This window comes from Rhinopithecus bieti, unplaced genomic scaffold (assembly GCF_001698545.2).
Source record: "Rhinopithecus bieti isolate Rb0 unplaced genomic scaffold, ASM169854v2 scaffold_72735, whole genome shotgun sequence".
Taxonomy (NCBI): Eukaryota; Metazoa; Chordata; class Mammalia; order Primates; family Cercopithecidae; genus Rhinopithecus; species Rhinopithecus bieti.
This window is the reverse complement of record NW_016827539.1, coordinates 537,511-549,768: the sequence shown is the minus strand read 5'-3', so window position 1 is coordinate 549,768 and position 12,258 is coordinate 537,511.

Here is a 12,258-nt window from a genome sequence, read left to right as displayed (position 1 = left end):
GCTCCAAGTGCACTGTGGCCTCTTTGAACTGCAGGCCTTTGCACATCCCAATCCTTTTCCTCGCATGCCTTTCTCATCTCTTTTCTCCTCCAGCTTGAACATCACTTCCTCCTGGCAGTCGCCCCTCTGCAGCTTCCTTTCTGCTCCCACAGGACCATGATGGGGAGGAGAGCTGGGGCATGCAGGATGGAGGAGCTCTTGCTAGCAGACATTAGTCTGCGGCTCCTCTTGGGTGAGAAGGAGCCACAGGTAAAAAGACATAATCGAACTTTTCAATGATACAGGCGTTTACTCTTGTCCTTGCGCTGGTGTCACAGGTGGCCCTGCTTGAACAGTAGCCCTGCAGGATATTCTGACCAAAGGTCTCAAGCCCTTCCTCCTTGGCCAGGCACCCGAGCCCCTTTGCCGTTCACTGAAAGTGGGAGAGGTGGGAGAAGGTAAAAGGAACTCTGTGGGTGGAGTCTTCAGGTCAGAGAAGGAGAAGCTGAGCCCGAGGGCTTGGGGAGCGGAGTGGATGAGCAGGTGGAGGTGGAGGTGGGTGTGTGAGCCCAGAACTGGCCCTGCCAGATGGCTGGTCCCTGAGTCAGGCCCAGGCGCTGACTGCCATGTGGGCAGTAGCCAGCCCCAGTCATGGGAACGGCAGGCGGAATCAGAACTCTCTCCACCCCTAGGAGGGCCGCACCTGCCTGGAGCTTCTCCTGCCTGGCCCTGACAGCCCTGGGCTCCCTGAAGGAAAGGATAGGGGCAGGGGCAGTGGCAAGGGTAGGGTGGGGTGGAACACTTGTTATCAGGGCAGCAGTTCCCAGCCATGCCTTGTAGTGTTTGGGTCCCTAGAATAACTCACAGGGGTTGTCGATCAAGGCCACAAAGATCTGAGCCAGGCAAGGTCCAGGGAAAGGCTTTCCCAGAGCCTCCATGCCATCCCCAGGTGCCAACCTCCCTCCCCTTCCTCCCTGGAAGCCAGAGCACCACAATAAAGGGAGGGGGAGAGGTTGGTGATGCCTTCTGGGGAATGGAAGCATTTGTCTCCCAGTCCCTGCCCCTTCTGTTCCCAAGTTCATGGGAAAGGAGGACCTGTCCTGTGCCACAAGAAAGACTCTGGCCCTCACACCTGTCAGTGTACCTCTACTTGGGGCAGCATTTTCAAAGGCCTGTGCTCCAGGCCTGCACCTGTTTCCTGCAGCCCCCAAGCTGGACCATCAAGGCCTGGTCCTGGGAACAGTGTGGTCAGTTCAGGGGCCTGTGGTTGAACTTTTGCTGCCATCCCATCCCATGTCCAGTGAAAGATACTCACCTCTCAGACCTTCCCTTGCACATGTACTCACTCAACTAATAGCCATTAAGGACCCAGCATGTGCCACATCCATTCTATATACTGGGAGTCAGTGGGGAATAAAGCAGAAAAAAATCCCTGCCCCATGGAACTTCATTCTAGCAGGAGTGGGGTGGGGGAAGACAAACAGAAAACTAAACTTTACAGAGTATGGGAGAACAATAATTCTTAAACTCTCTGTGGTGAAAAACCAGTTGATTTTTTTTTCTATCTGCATTTGAATTTCTGAGCAATGTCAAATTTAGAGATCCTATAGCTAGAGATGATATGGCATAGAAGTTTCCAAATGCATCCCCTCAATTTCTGTATGTGTGTCATCTTGCAGTGCTGGTCCGCACTGTGTGCCAAGGTAATAAGAGCTTTGGGGGAAAACAGGGAAGGATGAGAGGGATGAGAAGTTTGAAGCAAGGTAGTAGGGGCTGCAGGAGAGTTGCAGTTTTAAAGAGGAGTTATTAAGAAGGTGACATTTGAGCAAATATTTGAAGGAGGTAAGGGAGTGAGTCATGTGTGTAACTGAGAAAGGCGCATTCCAGATAGAAGTTTTAATAAAAGGAAAGAGAGTTTATAAACTTGAACTTCGACTGGTTGAAGCCCCCCAAGGGGTGAGGGGCTGGGGCAGGAAGCAAAGGAGCATTGTAGGAGGGACACATGTGAAGGAAAGGCCCCCCAAATCGCCCCAGGCCCACCAGCATCCTGAGTGGGGCTACAGTTACATTCTACCTGGTCTCCCCTCTCCTTTCAGAACCTTCTTTCTTTACAAACCAGCTCTCAACACCTGATATGTGGGTCACTCACAACACAGGCTGTTCTTTTAATAAAATGACATTGTTTGCTGTGCTCAGCGCATCTACCTCCAGCTTTGAACATGAGAGGTGCTTTAACCCAGGAGCTGGTCTGAGTCCTGCTTCTGCATCTATAGGCACAGGGCCATGACTGTGAAGAAGGTTCCATCTACCTGACTTGCTTCTGCATCTGAGCCCAGGTTATATGGCACAGGAGACGTGGCAGGATGAAGATTCCTTCCTCCATTGAATGCACTTCCACACCTGCTCATGCACACCACATGCATACAAACACTTTCACAGCAAACACACAGGCATGGCATACACTCATGGGCTTGTCCACATGCATACCTGCCACAAAAACCCAGCATAAGCCTTCAGGTACACAATATGGGCATGAGCACTTATACACACACGTGCACACACATACACATTTTTGGAGGCTTGAATGCACACCCATGCCCAACACACACCTCTCAGGCAGGCACTCATGTGTCACCTGAACATGGACTCACTCTTCCTACAGGAGAGTTTCTATTCTGAGCAAACACTCAGCATCTGCAGTCAATGGCAAACAGGTGAATGGGACAAAATTCACTCATGTGTCCTGGTGGCCCCACCAATACAGCCCTGAAGGAGCAGGCAGCAGGCTTGTTCCCTCACCACCAGGCCCGTCAGAAGGGCAAGACCAGGGTGAGGATCAGGTCTGGGTAGGAGTACACTCAGAGCTTCTGGGTACTGACACAAGGTCAGGAGCCAACAGCCTTGTGCGTTCCTGACAAGTAGGTCACCATGACGAGGAGCACTGGCTCACATGCTGGGACCTAAGGTTGACTGGAAAAGACTTGGGAAAATCCAGCTGTTATGAGACAGCCAGTGTTAGTAGGTGTTGCTTTCCCATGACAGTGAGTTAGGTTGGATCTATGCAGCACCAGAGCTATGGAGTGTGTGTCAGCAGCAAGGGCTCTTGCTCAGCACAGCAAAGACTAGGAGAAGAGGGCAGTGGCTTAGGAGGGATTGTAGCGCTGGGAAGGATGGGTGAGGCAGGGGACACATTATGAACAGTGTTTTTTTTTTTAGCACACCAGTGTGTTAGGCACTGTGCTGGGTGTTTTTCATGTATTATCTTGCAAGATACAGCCCTGCAAGTTAGATTTTATTGCCTCCATTTTACAGATGAGGAGACTGAGGCTCAGAGGGCTTAAAGAAATTACTGTAGGTCCTCAGCTAATAAGGGCAGAGCTGGGATATGAGTCAGGGCTTGTCTGACTGCAGATCTCAGACTTTCTCAACACCATCATGTTGAAGCTAAAACTTGCGTTTTAAACTGTCAAAAGCAAGAGACACCTAAGGAGACATGGCAACTAAAGGTACAGTGGTATCCTAGATGTGATCCTGGAACAGAAAAAAAAAACAAAAAAAAACATGAACTTTAGTTAATGACAATTAGCTGTGCTACATGTACAATTAATTGTGTTACAAGTACTTTGCTAATGTAAAAGTGTTAATAATAGAGGAAACTGGGTGCAGGGTATACAGAAACTATTTATACTATCTTAATAATGATTCTGCAAATCTAAAACTGTCCTAAAATAAAAGACTTATTTTTTAAAACTTGCATTTTTGCCAGCAACAGGAAGTAGTAGATAACCAACATTCCAAGGTGCAGCCTGTATATAAGGCCTGAAGAGGCCATGATCCCTGGAAAGTTTCTCAAAATAAGAGGCCATTCTGGACTTTGTACCACTGAGTTCCCATCACCTACATAACCTGAAATAGAGACATTAATTGCAGGGCTGTGATCACAGCCAAGGCCACCTTCCTAAATGGGGCAAAAGGGCACTAAAGTCAGGCAGAGCAGCTGCAAACTGGCATGAATTCCCAAGGCTGTGGCAGAGAATTCTTGCTGGGTGTGCCTGTACCTCCCTGACAATGTGGCCTGGCCAGGCTGATGTCCCTCCATTTTCTCAACTGTTGCCACTAGAATGTAGTGGGAAAAATGTATAAGTCTTACACTTCTTTTGTTAATTTATTCTTAAATATCTTATTCTTAGTAATACTACTATAAATGTAATTGTTTTCTTGATTTCATTTTCTCATATTTTATTTCTAGTACATGAAATAAAATTCATTTTTGCATATTGATCTCATGTTTTGTCACCTTGCTGAACTTGCTTATTAGTCCTAATAGTTTTTTTAGTGGATTCCTTAGGATTTTCTATATACTGCAAGATTATGGCATCTACAAATAGAGATAGTTTAAGTTCTTTCTTTCTAATCTTGATGCTTTTTATTTCATTTTCTTGCCTAAGTACTCTAGCCACAAGCTTCAGTACAATGTTGAATAGAATTGGTGGGAACAAATATCCTTGCCTTGTTCCTGATCTTAGGGGTAAAGCATTCAATTTTTCACCATTAAATACAACGTTAAGCTGTGGTGCTTTTAAAACAAAAAGAAAATAGTTGCCCTTTATCAGACTGAGGAAATTTCTTTCTATTCCTGGTTTGTTGAATGTTTCCATCCTGAAAGAGTGTTAAATGTTTTTAAATGCTCTTTTGGCATCTATTGAAATTATCATGTGGTTTAGTCATTAATTCTATTAATACAGTATATTACATTGATGTCCAGATGTTAAACCAACCTTGCATTCCTGGGATAAATCTCATTGAGTCATAGGGTATACTCTTTCATATATGTTACTATTTCATTGAGTATTTTTCCCACAAGAATGTGATCCAGGAAAGCAGGGCCACATCTGCCCCTGCTCACCACATTGTCCTCATTCTCTCTAGCAGTGCCAGGCACAGAGAGTGCTCGGTGAACCTCAACAAATGAATGAAAAAGTCAATCTATAAAACACAGGATCTCACGGGCCTCCAAAGAGTTCACACTAGGAATAGTGACCATCATATTATCACAAATGTCTAAGTATGCATAATCCACATAAACTGTAGAGTCAAGGGAGGTTATAAAAAACCCAAACTTAGAATGAAGCCCTTTCTGAGTGAGGGGGCATTAGGTGGCTTGCTCCACTACAGTCAAGGGTGTCTCACTTTAGGTTCCAGACTGAGAGGCAGAAGCTTATGGGGACTTGGGGCCCTCTCTCCACATGCAGGTCCCCCCAGCCTAAGGAAACATGCCAAGGTCTTAGGTGGTGACATATGATCTAGGATTGCTGTGAGCAAACATAAGACAGATGAGTGGGTATGTTGTGGAAAGCAGGGTCTTGGCTGCTGTGGTCTGGGGATCCGTGGACCCTGTGGCAGTCAAGCTTGTCCCTGTTGACAGGTATGATCCTAATACAACTTCTAAGCAGGTTTCTTAAGCTCATCCTGAGATCACAGCTATTAATCTAAACTCTGGGGGCTGGCATGAGGATTAAATGAGATAATAAATGAAGACCCTTAGCATGATGCCCAACATAGACTAAGTGTTCAGTAAATGGGGACATTTTTGTTTTATGCTAAGTTTTATTATTGTTTTATGCTTTTATTATTTTTACAATTATTTTAGAAGGAAGTCCACTGACAGCCAGACTCTGTTGTAGCTTCATTTTATTCATAACTTCAAAAATCTGGCAGTCTCTTCCAGTAGGTACCACTTGAGTCGATCCAAGACCCAAAGAGCACAGGGTGCTCCCCAGGAGCAACTGGCTGGGCACCACCCTCACCTGCTACCTGGACACAGATGAGGGGTGCTTCAAGACAAAGAGGAAAGAAAGCTTTTCTTTCTCCCTGAATAAAAGCCTTGAGGGCAAGGGAAAGTTGCCCTCCCTCTCACCGTCTGTCCCCCTACCACATTTCAGGCTGGTTGTTGATACCCACAGTAAGGACAGTCCAGTCATAACACAAAGGCCATGGCACAAGAGGGCACCATAGGAAGAGAGCTGAGCACAGCCAGAGAGCTGGGTGCCCTGCCTGCCAGCTCTAAGAGGATCCCTGATTCTTCTCTCCTGTGTGGTGGGAACTCCTCTCTGGATTCTGGCACCAGACTTCTAGCTCCTCATCTCCTCCATAGCTGCCTTATAAGAGCAAGGCAGAATATACCAAGAATGTATTTGCTGGTCTTTTAGCAACCAGTGTGCTTGCTGAGCCAGCCTCAGGCCCTTCCCTTCCAGGAAGCAGAGCAGCAGAGCCAGCCAGGCCAGGGTTTTGGCTTGAAATGCCCCCAAGACCAACCAGCTGTGCTCTCAGCCCAGGTGAACTTCTGTGGGACCACAGCCCAGATGACCTCATAGACTCCTTACTAATGATATGGATTCCATTGCAGCCACAGGTGGAGTTGACTAAGACATTGAAGAAAATTGAAAAGAACAGTTAGAAGGCCGGGCGCAGTGGCTCAAGCCTGTAATCCCAGCACTTTGGGAGGCCAAGACAGGCGGATCACGAGGTCAGGAGATCGAGACCATCCTGGCTAACATGGTGAAACCCCGTCTCTACTAAAAAAAAAAAAAATGCAAAGGGCTAGCCGGGCGTGGTGGCGGGTGCCTGTAGTCCCAGCTACTCGGGAGGCTGAGGCAGGAGAATGGTGTGAACTTGGGAGGCAGAGCTTGCAGTGAGATTTGATCCAGCCACTGCACTCCAGCCTGGGCGACAGAGCGAGACTCCGTCTCAGAAAAAAAAAAGAAAAGAACAGTTAGAAAAGTAGAAGGAGAACTGGGGCACCAATGGGATGTGAAGGCCTGTAGGGGAGGAAGGGGGAAGGAGCATGGGGCCTGAAGAGGCCACAGGGTCTGGCAGTTGTGAAGCCACAAGTGGCTATCTGGTGCAAACTTTCATAGTTAGAGAAGGTGTTGAAGCTGTCTGTCCAAGGATGTTCATTACAGAATTGTTTATAACAAGGAACCATTGAAAATAACTTCAACGTCCAGCCCCAGGAGACAAATAAATAAATTGTGGTTCAGCCACGCAGAGGTAAAAAACAAAAATTAGCTCACAGGTTTTGTTTGGCTATGAAGAAGAAGCGGATTGTTTGCGAACATTAAAAAGATTGAGAAGTTTTATGGGAAAAAATCCAGATGTCCAGCTTCGCTTGAACACCAAAAACTCTGGCAACATTAGACCCTCATTTCCACTTGACATGACTCTGGCTGCAGCAAGAAGCAGCTGCGTCCTTCAGATGAGGAAGTCCCTCCAGGTGGCCAAGGTTTCTACCCACCCAGTCTCTCATGCAGTTTCATGTCAGTATCTATCAGTTATGGTTAGAGATCTTGTGCACATTCTTCCCTGAGGCTGGAACATTCTCCTCTTCACCCCCAACCCTGTGCCCTGATAAGTCATTTTGATTCTTCAAAAAATAGCATTAACGTCACCTCTTCAGGGAAAATTTCCCTAACTACCACATAGTGAGTTGGGTCATCCTGTTTCGGGTTCTTCTTGCATCCTTGTAAAACTCTTCACTACTCTCACTAAAGAAGTGTCTGTGACAGCTCTCCATTACAGAAGTCCACTCAGTGAATACAGAAAGAAATACAAAGTCACCATTAGAATACCAGATGCCCCTGAAGGCAAGATCCACCCACGGATATTAAACTCAGTGGGTGAAAGTTTAAGAAATATGATATTTACATAGTCTCAAAATATTTTCCCCATAACAAATTTTCATTAATTACAAAGGGGAAAATAGTAACTTGAGAGTGAAGAAACCTAGCAGATTTCACTTTAACCAAGTGACCAAGGTTAACATCACCAGTAATAAGTTGCGTTGACATCCTGCACCCCTTGATAGGATGCACTGAGAAAAGCATGTCACTTCTGTGGTATCCGTCCCAATAAGGCATAACCACAGTCTAATCGTGAGAAAGCATCAGACAAACCCAAACTGAGGGGCATTCTACAAAACAACTGCCCAGTACGCAGAAAAGCCTTAAGGTCATGAAAGACAAGGAAAGACTGAGGAACTGACACAGATTGGAGGAGATGAAGGAAACATGACAACCAAATTCAAAGTGAGACACAGGATCTGATCCCAGAACAGGAAAAAAAAAAAAAGTAGAAAAGAAAGTCTGTACTGAATGGCATTATGCCAATATTAATTTCTTAGTTTTCATAATGGTCGTACTGTATAGTTATGTAGGATGTTAATCTCTGGGGAAGCTGGGTGAAGGGTATGTGGAAGCTCTCTGTATCATTTTTGCATCTCCTCTGTAAGTCTGAAATGATCTCAAAATTGAAAAAAATCAAAAACGTATGTGTGTAATTATTTGCCAGATGCCTGTGCCCCCTCCTGGGAGCCTATAAACTTCATGAGGATGTGGACAGGGACTGTGAATGCACTATCTCTATTCATCATTGCATCCTGACATTATGGAAAGTGCTTTACACATAGTGGGTATTCAATTAATATGCAGTGAATAAACAGATTCATAGTTGTTGACACACAAAAATGTCCTTGGCATATGATTAAGTAAAAAAGCTAGGATACAAAACAGCACAATGGGATCAACAGTTCGATCCCATTTTTTGCTTTGAAAAATCATATACCAATATTTGTATAAATGAAAAGACTATAACGATTTTAAAATGAAATGTTGACAGTGGTTGTCACTGGAAGATAAAGTTATGGGTATTTTTTTTCTTCTTTTTACTTTGCTATATATGTATATATCTTGAGACAGAGTCTCGCTCTATTCCCCAGACTGGAGTACAGTGGCGTGACCTCAGCTTACCGCAAACTCCACCTCCCGGGTTCAAGTGATTCTTGCCTCAGTCTCCCAAGTAGCTGTGATTACAGGTGCCCGCCACAATGCCCAGCTAATTTTTGTACTTTTAGTAGAGATGGGGTTTTGACATGTTGGTCAGGCTGGTCTTAAACTCCTGGCCTCAAGTAATCTACCCACCTCAGCCTCCCAAAGTGCTGGGATTACAGGCGTGAGCCACCATGCCCGGCCTACTTTGCTGTATTTTCTAAGCTTATTTAGATTTTCACAAACTATTTTTATGTGGAGAAAAGAAAGTGTGTATATACACATACATAAAGAATGCCCTGAGCACTGTGCCCGGGTTCCTGTATGTGTGCAGACCTGGAGCCAGACCCCCGAGGGCTGGGCAGAAGATGCAGGTGTCTGAGCCCTGGGAGATGGTGACCCAGCAGCATGGTGACTGAAGTCAATGGAGGGGCGAGGTGCCAGAAGGGCAAGTTAATTATCCTCCACTTCTCAGCTTCTCCATTCAGCCAGCTGGCACTTCCTACCTAAGCAAAATTCTGAACTCATGTATTAATTTCCTCGAGCTGCCATAACAAATGGTCAGGAACTGGGTGACAACGCAGGAATGTATTCTCACAGTTCTGGAGGCTAGCAGTCTGAAATCAAGGTGTTCACAGGGCCATGCTCCCTCTGAAGATGCTAAGGGGGAATTCTTCCTGGCTTCTGATGGCTCCTGGCAGTCCTTGGTATTCCTTGGCTTATAGCTGAGTCACTTCACTCCCTACCTTTGTCATTATATGGCCTTCTTCCCTGTGTCTCCTCTGTCTCTGTATCCAAATCTCCCTCTCCTTTTTCTTATAAAGACATCAGTCATTGAATTTAGGGCCCACCCTAATCCTGTATGGCCTCATCTTAACTTGATTGCATCTGCAAAGACCCTATTTCTAAATAAGGTCACATTCACAGGTATCAGGGGTTAGGACTTGAGCATATTTTTTGAGAAGAGACAGTTCAACATACTATAGCCAGGAACTATCCTGTACCCATTTTCTATTACTGTGTAACATACCACTTCAAAACTTAGCTGCTGAAAACAACCATTTTACTTGCTCATAATTCTGTAAGTCAGCAATTAGGGCTGGGCTCAGCTGAGAGATTCTTTTGCTAGTCTCCCCTGGGCTCATTAGTGGGGCTGCAGTCTTCTGGTGGCTTGACTGAGGGGGAAGGTTCAAGGTGGTCATATTCATGTCTGACACTTGGTGTTGGCAGTAGTGAGTCAGTCTGGTGAGCCTCAACTGGGATGGTATTTGTCTACTCCACATGGCTTGTCATGCTCCATCAGGCTAGCCCAGGCATGTTCACATGTAGATTGGCAGATGCTAAGAGGACAAAAGCAAAAGCTGCAAAGCCTCTTGAGGACTAAGCTGCTGCATTCTAGTGGTCAAAGCAAGTCACAGGCAAACCCAAATTCAAGGGGTAGGGAAGGTGACTCGACCTTTTCAAGGAAGAAGTAGCAGAGTTATGTTGCAAAGGGGCATGCACATAGGAATGGGAGGGGTTACTGAAGCCATCTTTGCAAACTATCTACCATAGACTTCAAGTTCTGGGAGGATAAGATAAACAGATCCAGGCCTTGACCTTAAGAAGCAAGTCTAGCCCCCTGACTGAGGCACTGCAGCAAGTGCCACGTGTTAGAATAAAGGCACAGGAGAAAGCAGTGAATTCCCTGGTGTGTATAGCAGAGAGCGAGTAGGAAGTGAAAACTGAGCTGCCCACTCACCCTCTAAGTCCCAAGTCAAGGACCTCTCATCCGTGTCTGGTTCTGGACAATGACCTCCATGTCCTGGGCCCTTTAGGGCTCCAGATACAAGCTAAAATAATCATAGTTTAACCCTAAAGCAAGGATGGCATGGTCTCAAATCCCCAAAGAAGCAGTTACGTTCTCATGCTGACTGAGGCAAGAAAAGGTTTCCCAACGTAAGAGTTGGTACACAAATGGACTTAGAGCTAACCCTTGACAGAGTCCCTTTTCCCTCCCTCACAGACAAATGCTTGCCCTCTTCTCCAGTGACTGCTCAGGAGAGGTCTATCTGCCTACACTTCTGTGGGAGGAAAAACTCCAAGTACACACATCTAATATGCCATCAGGGGGTGGGAATCCTGGCTGCATTTTTTTCACTTGTAACTTTGACCCGCTTTCCTCATCCGTGAGATGTGGGTTCATGGGGCTACAGTAAGAACCAGTGAGAATTATTTGCAAACACTCCAGAAATTGTGCCATTGTCTGTAAGGACATGTGTAGCTCTTGGCTCATTCATTTACTTAATCGTTCCCTCTTGTAATGTTTAACCCCATTTTGTCTGCCCACAGCAGCATCCTCCATCTCCCAGGATCCACTCTTCACTCTTTTCTGAATATGAACTTTGAATGGGAAATGCCGTATTCCTGGATACCCTCTTCATAGTGATTGGTCCAAGGTTGAGCAATTGGCTCAAGTTGGGTCAGTCGGCATTCTTCCCTGAAATTTTTCAGTGTGAGAATGTAAAGAAGTAGCTTATTTCCCCTTTGGATTTGTAGTCAGAAAGTGCTGGAGCCATTTATGGTCAAGTCCTTCACCATGGGGAGGAACTGGAGCGAGGGCAGAAGATGTAAGTGAATTCTGGTGCAGTGTCAGTTCTTGGTTCCAGCTGTCTCTGAGGCCCACCTACACCCTTCTCTTCCTGCAGTTATGAGGACTTTCCCAGAGAAACTTCTTTTTGCCTAAGCTTCTAACCAAAGGAATCTTGACCAAGACAGATAGTTTGTTGAACATTTATTGAGCAATTCCATCTGCCAAGCCCTGGAGATACAACAGAGAAGACATGGATCCTTTCCTCTGAAATGTCGTAGTGGCAGAGAAGACAACAGGCAGGTGATGGGGGCTGCCACAGTCGTAGCGCAGAGCAGGCAAGCTCCGTGTTGCTTAGGGGAGTCCACAAACATCTCACAGGAGGAGGAGGCGCCTACCCACAGCCTTAGGTAAGACTCCCTAGCGGTGGGGTGGGGGTGGATGGGGAAGTGCAGGGCTGTGGGGAGTTGCAGGAGACTGTTGGGATGTGAGGGTAACAGTGTGTATAAAGGCACAGGATACGGATTGACACAACACTACTGGGGAACAGAGCATTTCCTGGGGGCTGGGACTCAGGTGGAGAATGAGACAGCATCAGATCAGAAGGGCCTTGTGGACTAGGCTTGAGAGCATGACAGTAGTGGACAGTTGCTGAGGAGCTGGGTGCAACCAGGGTCATCATACTTGCACAAAGAGGTGTACCAGGTGAGACGCAGGCACTGGGAGGGCTGCTTACATCATGCTAAGGCAGTTACCTAGTTTCTACCTACAGCCTTCACCCTGCACCTTGGGACACTCACCTAAAGGGGGTCAGTAGGTGCAAATGGAGCTCCCTCATGCAGACTAGCTCAGCCTCCTTCCGAAGCTGGTCCTGTCATTAGGACCATG